At 40.2% G+C, this 7,535-nt stretch overlaps 1 non-coding gene across 1 annotated transcript; it reads right to left on the bottom strand.

Moving 5' to 3' along the window:
• Positions 1 to 529: 529 nt before the first annotated feature.
• On the bottom strand, positions 530 to 636 carry LOC121205238 (small nucleolar RNA R71). The gene has a single exon (XR_005900323.1). It is a non-coding gene; the product is annotated as a small nucleolar RNA R71 (small nucleolar RNA).
• Positions 637 to 7,535: the final 6,899 nt, after the last annotated feature.

The raw sequence follows: 7,535 nt of genomic DNA, 5'->3' as shown, positions 1-7,535 counted from the left end.
AATCGATCGTACAATTTGCAAAAATCAAAGAGAAATAAGGCGTAGTTTACGCTACACGGAGAACGAGCGAGAAGACGATAGTCAAACCCCAACCGAAGAGATGGCCAAAAACCCAAGCGATCAGCTGCCTCCTGCAATTGCAGCTAATCAAAATCCTGCTCCACATACTATGTATGACTATGCTAAACCTTCTTTAACAGGAACTGAGTCTAGTATAGTTAGACCTGCTATTGCTGCGAATAATTTCAAACTAAAACCTAACACAATTCAGATGATACAGCAGTTTGTTCAGTTTGATGGTTTGCTGGATGAGGATCCCAACACGCATTTGGCAAATTTTCTTGAATTTTGCGATACATTCAAATTCAATGGCATTTCTAATGATGCCATTCATCTTCAGTTATTTCCCTTTTCACTGAGAAACAAAGCTAAATAGTGGTTGAACTCATTACCCCGAGGGACTATCACTACTTGGGAACAAATGACCGAGAAGTTTTTACTAAAATATTTTTCGCCTGCTAAAACTGCTAAATTGCGTAATGATATCTCTTCTTTTGTGCAGATGAATTTAGAAACACTTTACGATGCATGGGAGAGATACAATGACTTACTGAGAAGGTGCCCTTAGCATGGGTTACCACTTTGGCTGCAAGTTCAAACGCTCTACAATGCTGTGAATCCCTCGACAAGACAAATAATTGACCCAGCTGCTGGCGGCACCATCAACAATAAAACACCGAAAGATGCCTATGAATTCATAGAGGAGATGTCACTGAACAACTATCAGTGGCAAGTTATGAGGACAAAGCCAACGAAAACAGCCAGTGTCTATAACATCGATTCAGTCACCATGCTCTCTAGTCAGGTAGAACTTCTCAATAAAAAGATTGATAGTTTTCTTGGTTCTACGTAGGTACATCCAGTAATGAGGTGTGACTCAAGCGGAGGAGGTGTACATACAGAATATCAATCCTTCAACCCTACAACTGAAGAGGAACAAGTCAACCATATGGGTAATAATAACTTTAGATTTCAAAATAACCCATACAGTAATACTTATATTGCAGGTTAGAGGAACCACCCAAATTTTTCCTGGGGAGGTCAAGAAAATCCAAAGCCACAAAATCCTCAGGGTTTTCAACAGCCACCTTATCAATAGGAGAAAAAACCAAACCTTGAAGAGATGCTTTCTAAATTCATCTCGGTGTCAGAAACCCGTTTCCAAAATACTGAGACAGCACTTAAGAATCAACAAGCATCGATCCAAGGACTCGAAACTCAAATAGGCCAGCTGTCCAAACTAATCTCCGAACGACCGCAAGGTAGCCTACCAAGTAATACTGAACCTAATCCGAGGGAACACCTCAATGCAATTAGCACTCAAGATACGAAAGGATTCATTACACTTGAGCCAGAAATACAACAAGACAACGCGATGAACAAAGGACGAGAAGAGGTAAACAATAATGATCCCAAACAGGTAAGTACAAATCATGAACCTCGTGTGCTATATCCTAAAGCGATGACAAAAGATAGAACAGAAGAACAATTCGGTAAGTTTGTCAAACTCTTAAAGAAATTACATATTAACTTACCCTTTGTTGAAGTTCTTTCGCAGATGCCCAACTCAGCAAAATTCTTAAAGTAACTTCTGAGCAATAAAAAGAAATTAGATGATACATCGCATGTGGAACTCAATACAGCCTGCTCAGCTTCTCTAAAGAATGAGCTACCTAACAAATTAAAAGATCCAGGAAGTTTTACAATTCATTGCTTAATTGGTAGTTTATCTGTGAATAATGCTTTAGCTGATCTAGGGCCAAGTATAAATGTTATGCATCTAAAATGTTTAAACGAATCGGTCTCGGTAAACCCAAATAGACTAGGATGAGCATACAATTGGCTGACAAAACAGTTAGATTTCCTAAGGGTATTATTGAAGATGTTCTCGTTAAAATTGATAAGTTTATTTACCCAGTAGACTTTGTCGTCTTAGATATGGATGAGGATAACGAGGTACCTTTAATTTTAGGACGACCATTTTTAGCAACTGCCAAAACCATTATTAATGTAGGCATAGGAGAGCTAACACTTCATGCAGGTGATGAAGCAGTAACACTCCAAGCACGCGACTCAGTCAAAACCTCTAAGACTCAAGATAATGCTATAAAAATTGTCGATGATAAAACTAATATTCAATCGTCCTTGTAGGAACTTCCTCGAACAAAGACAACAGAGACAGTGCACTACAATCATGAAGAGAACAAAGACGTCCATGAAGAATGAAGACTACGGATAGAGGAGCTAGACGAATGGCGAGAACACAAACTGAGAACACATGATAAACCGAAACTACGCAAAAACAAGCCCGATACCTCTCCTAATCAACTTCAGGTCGGCAATACAGTCTTACTAGATGCCTTTTATCCTCACATTGTCACTACCACACCAAATGAGGAAATCCCTCTTACGGTACTTAATATTTTTCCATTCAGTACAGTGGAGGTGAGTCATCCCAAGTTCGGCACTTTTAAGGTAAACAACACTCGTTTAAAACCTTATTTTAAAATTGACGAGGAGTATGAACTCCTCGAACCACCATGATCATTCAACGGAGAGGTAAGTCGAGCTTAGACTATAAATAAGTGCTTCTCGGGAAGCAACCCGAGCACTAACATATTTTGATTTCTTTATTTTTATTTTTATTTTCTCACACTTCAAATCAATTAACTTAATCTTTGAATTGCAAAGTTTTTCAGCACACACGGCCAGGCACACGGGCGTGCCTAAAGCCATGGCCAAACAGGGGAAGAGACACGGCCATGCGATACGGTCGTGTTGAAGCAAGACACGATTTCCCCAAAACACGGGGTTCAATAAATCCCCACGGCTGTGCGACATGGCCGTGGGTGAACTTGATAGGAACACACGGGCGTGCCAGGGACAAGGCTCGATTCTATTTCTTCAAAACGGATGGGTGACACACCGTGCCCTGTAGCCGTGTACAACAATCCACGGGTGTGCTACCATAACACGGGTATGGGAGAAGCGAATAAAGCTAGGCACGACCGTGCGATATGGCCGTGTACCACACACGCCCAAGACAAACGGGCGTGGGAGAATAACCAATCACGACCTAAAATTGCAAAATTCGAAACACACGAGCTCACCCTCATAAGTACACGGGCGTGACCCTAGGCCGTGTGACCCTTCCCTATATAAACAAACCACTACTCATCTTCTTCCTCCTTTCAAAACCCTAGCCGAAAACTTCTCCTCCCTACTCCCTAATCCTTATTCCGGCCACCATTCCCACGATTCTCACTTCCCCAACCCTCAAACCACCCTGAAATCCCTCTTGCATTAATCCCCACTTTCCCCTCTCTATACCCTCCATTTTTCCTCCACACGGCTATACCCCCGCATCACATGCCCATGCTTGACATCAACACGCTCGTGCGCTGCCATTCAACAGCCTTTGGCTCACTTTCTCAACTTTATTTTTCCAATTTGTATTGCTACATTAGTATTCTACATGCTTTACATAGATATTGTACTATTTTGCTTTAGACAAGTTAGGAATTTACTTTAAATTTTTCTATATTTGAATTATTTAAGGCACTAAATAGCATATACTAGTTTTGGGCCTCTTGCTTAACCAATGATGTTTCGTGGATTCTATCACTGCTCATATATTTTCAAGTACATTATGTCGTCATCAAGAGGAAAGAAAGCCACGGTCCCATCCTCAAAGAGACATAGGGGACCAGGTTCTTCCTCGGTGCATGCTACAGCCGAAGTTCGGCACCCGTTCCTTGACTTTCCATACACTTCACAGGAGGAGCTATTTCAGATATTACGCGCACGACCCATCACCACAGGTCGTTGCATCGACTGGGCTACCGTGGAGCAAGTCCAGCTCACTGATGCCATCTGCGCCCTCCTGTCCACAGACCTATGAGAACGGTTCTTCGCTATTACCGAGCCCACTTATTTAGAGCTAACCTTAGAATTATGCTCTACTTTTCATTTACAGGTGGTGATGACGAACAATGACGACCCAGGCACTATTAACTTCCGATTAGGCGGTCTAGTTCGTGTGATGAGTGTCCCAGAGTTTGGAGTTGCTCTGGGACTTTACACCAATGAGTTTATAGAGGAGGAGGACATGAATGCACTACTACGCAACATTCACATCTCCCCTTTTTTATGCTGGAAGGCTTTGGTACCACTCTCTTCCACCTACGACCCCAGCCACTCGAAGGCCTCAGCTCTTCCCCCTTCCCTACGATATCTCTATGCCATATTGGTACACACCTTGACAGTGAGGAGAGAGAGCACCAGTGTCGTCAACGCCCATGACGCCTACTATTTATGGTGCATGGAGAATGCACACGTGACCGACTTAGCATACTTCATTGCTTTTGCCATACGCCATTAGATCGAGCGGCATAGGAAGGGAGTGATCCCCATCGGACCCTACATGACGCGCCTTGCCAAACACTTCGGCCTCCTTAACACCGTGGCACAGTCATTAGCGCTTACCCTGATAGGTCAGATGTCCCCATAGGGCATCACGACTATGTTACAAATGAGGATGATCGAGCGTAGACGCGGGACCGACCCTCAACATGGGATCGATCCTCCTCAGTACCGTCTCTCGCATGCCATTGACGATAAGGATCTTGAGGACATCCCTAATGATGTTCCCCCACAACATGAGGAGCCTTCTATCGCGCCACCTAGGGAATGACCAGTTCATGCGGCTGCTTCATTGGCACACCTTTCCGATCGACTCGCCCATTTCGAGCAGTATTGCACTACACAGTTTGAGATGATCCACGAGCGAGATCGACGACGGGACCGACAGATGGACGACATGCAGGCCATGATGCAACGGCTATGCCAACACTTCCACATCGCCACTCCAGCACCACCACCTGAGGGCCCCACCGACGAGGATTATTGAATCCTCCTATTTTTTATTTAGTTTTATTTTATTTTATTTTATTTTTATTTTTCTTTTGATTTTTATTTTCATTTCAATTTTATTTTGAAAGACATATCTATATTAGTAAATTTTACTTTTTTCATTTTCTGGTATTTCTAATAATTCCACTGCGCTCTCTTCCACACCAACTCTTAATCAACTCTTCATGATTCTACAGACTTCCAAGCAAAGCTGCTAGGAATATTTTACGGAATGAGGAAACAAAAGGGAAACAATACCTCACGAGTGCCATGTTCAATGACCCAATTTCTTCATCTAGCCAAGAACAACGGCAGCCACCATTTTCTCCGAACACTCTATCCTCAGAATCAAGCTCCACATCCATATAACAGGGAGTTTCACCTCCTTTCCTCTTATGATTTTCTTTATTTTGAATAATATATCTTTGTACATTGAGGGCAATGTACATCTTAAGTGTGGGGGGATGAACATGAAGAGGGCAATGTACATCTTAAGTGTGGGGGGATGAACATGAAACCTAACTTTTTGCATTATTCTCAAATCCCTGAAGTTGGTCTTATGGTTAAGTGATTTTCTCATAATCTTGATCGAATAAATGCTGATTGATCTATAATTATTGTTGGTATGTTATGAATTAGACTATGGGAATTATGCATGATTATTTGATTATAGGACATTACAGAATCGAGCATGATAATTTGATATTTTGAGAACTAAAATTTTTAGATTATTTTCCTAAATTGAGGTATTATCTTGAAATCTTAAATATACAGGAATGATATCAAAAACCCAAATTTTTGGTGAGATTTTTTAGCCTTTTGAGCATATAGCTTTCTTTCTTGCTCACTTCTTTTATGGTTTGAGTGTGTCAACATTGAACTATTATTCTAGAACTTACATCGATTATACATATCGAGATCACACGTATGATTTGATATACTGAGATGATAAAGGCACTTAGGATTTAACCCATTTACTCCATAAAAAAACCTTCCCACATAATTAAACCCTTAGTGAAACCCCTTGAGCCTACTAACCCTTTTTCATTGATTAACCCTTATCATTAAACCATTAACCCATTATTGTTGAAATCCTCCTACTGAATTTGACCCTTTTTATCGAGATTGAATTTAATATTGTTACCTCGCTATGTTCACCATTTATTGTTATTGAATCATGAAGTATGATTTCTATATTGTATCGACTTGATTTGTTCTTATAAAAAAAACTCAGTATTATATTGTAATTCTAAGCAAGCTAAAGTTGTCATGAACTCATGTAAACTAGTTCTAGATATTTGTTTGTGGTTCAGTAATTAAGTTTTTGATAATGGGGTAATATATTGAAATTATCTCAATTCTAACCTTTGTCTCTTCAGCTTGTATCCATACCTGTAACCAAAACCCCGTTACAACCATGCAAAGACCTTTTGATTAGTGTATCATATCATTTACAAGTGGTGGAGATTTGATTTTCATACAAGCCTATGGTAATAACTTTTCATGTTAGACAATAGAGTGCCTAATCTTGAACCTTAAACACTTTAAGTGATTTGAGTGAATCTTTAGTAAGGATGTCATCTCTTGTATATTTAGGACTAAAGTTAATTACTTGAAGGAAGGAGATTACCTATAATTTTGTTTTCAAAATATTCGATTTAGATTGTTTGAGGCTTTTAATGCCCCTATAGTTGAATTCTCACTGTATGATTTTCTGTGGAATAAGTTGTAACATTATCAGTAATGATTATGTGATTGAGAGGAATGAATTCTAGCAGTAAATGAGAATTTTGCTTGAGGACAAGCAAATGCTTAAGTGTTGGGGTATTTGATAAACGCCAAATTATACATATCTACACCCCAAATACTTAGCATATTTATGGATGTTTATTACTAGATTTGTGGATTTTGGTGCTCTTAATCCGGTTATTTCATGTTTTGTACTCAGGAAAGCACCAAGAGTCGAAAAGAGCAAAAATGAGCTAAAAAGGGATAAAAACGGACCAAATCGAGAAGATGACACACCTAAGCCTTGCCACACGGGCATCTCACACGTCTGTGGCCTTCGGGGGTGTCGACCAAGGTTTTCATGATTCACACGGCCTGGCCATTGAACCTACACGACCATGTGCAATTTAACGATTCACACGGCCTGGTAATCACGTCACACGGGCGTGTCCCTTTTTCAAAGAGTTGTATTTTACACGGAAAAAGGTACTTAGGGAGGAAGACGGCCAATCCAAAGCCTATATAAACATCCTAAGTGTGACCTAGAAGGAGGCCGCTCTTTCCAGAACTTTTTTAGAATACAGTACCACACACCGAGAATTACTTGAAGGAAGCCAGACGATCCATCTCAAAAGCTGGAGCTACTCCAAGACTGAAGAGTTCTCTCAGAATTCCTTCAGGGGTTTTAGAGTTTTCTTTATATTTTTTTATTTTCATACTTTTGAGATGTACTCTTATTTTATTATGAACTAAACTCTTTAGACTATGATGGATCTTGTTATTATTATCTGAACTGTATGATAAATACTTGATTTGTTCTTAATTATGTGTTCTTA

This window comes from Gossypium hirsutum, chromosome A08 (genome assembly GCF_007990345.1).
Source record: "Gossypium hirsutum isolate 1008001.06 chromosome A08, Gossypium_hirsutum_v2.1, whole genome shotgun sequence".
Lineage (NCBI taxonomy): Eukaryota > Viridiplantae > Streptophyta > Magnoliopsida > Malvales > Malvaceae > Gossypium > Gossypium hirsutum.
Note: the sequence above shows the minus strand (reverse complement) of the source record. Positions and strands in the feature narration are given on the sequence as shown.